We start from the raw sequence: 589 nt of genomic DNA, 5'->3' as shown, positions 1-589 counted from the left end.
CACACACACACACACACTACAGACATTTGTATTCATTGGACATGCAGCATTCTACACTGGTTCCTTTAGCTGGATCAGGCCAGGGCTGTGTTCAGTGTCCACGATGAAACCCATGTGTTGCTTAGAATTCCCCCCCTATTCATTCCCACCACTACCCCTTGAAAAGCGTCTGGTTCTCAAACAAAACCACAAAGTGCCTGTGGCCTGACCACAAATTTAATATCTGCCTCACACATCAAAGGATGTGAATCACAAAATGTAGTTTTTGTTCAGCAGTCATGTACTTCACACATGAGGTTCAAGTAAGTTGTAAACGTAATAATCCTTGCACATAAAGGCCTCCGCCTACTGGAAAACAAGTGGCAGTGATGAATGATGCTTCCTGACTTTTCATGCTACTTCTGTGAAACACAGAGATTCTTGAGACAAAGTCAAATTTTTCTTTAAATCTGTAAGAGGCTAAATCATTTAAGCCATTTTATGAGTGTATATCACAAAAGTCAGCTGAAATGAATCTCAACAACCAGTCACAGTTAGGATTAGCTCCCATATGCATTACATTTTGTCCACTGGAAGGGCTCCCTAGAGG

This window comes from Morone saxatilis, unplaced genomic scaffold, assembly GCF_004916995.1.
Source record: "Morone saxatilis isolate NCDOM2014 unplaced genomic scaffold, NCSU_SB_2.0 Contig3, whole genome shotgun sequence".
NCBI classification, from domain to species: Eukaryota; Metazoa; Chordata; class Actinopteri; family Moronidae; genus Morone; species Morone saxatilis.
The sequence above is the reverse complement of the archived record's forward strand: the minus strand, read 5'-3'. Positions refer to the sequence as shown.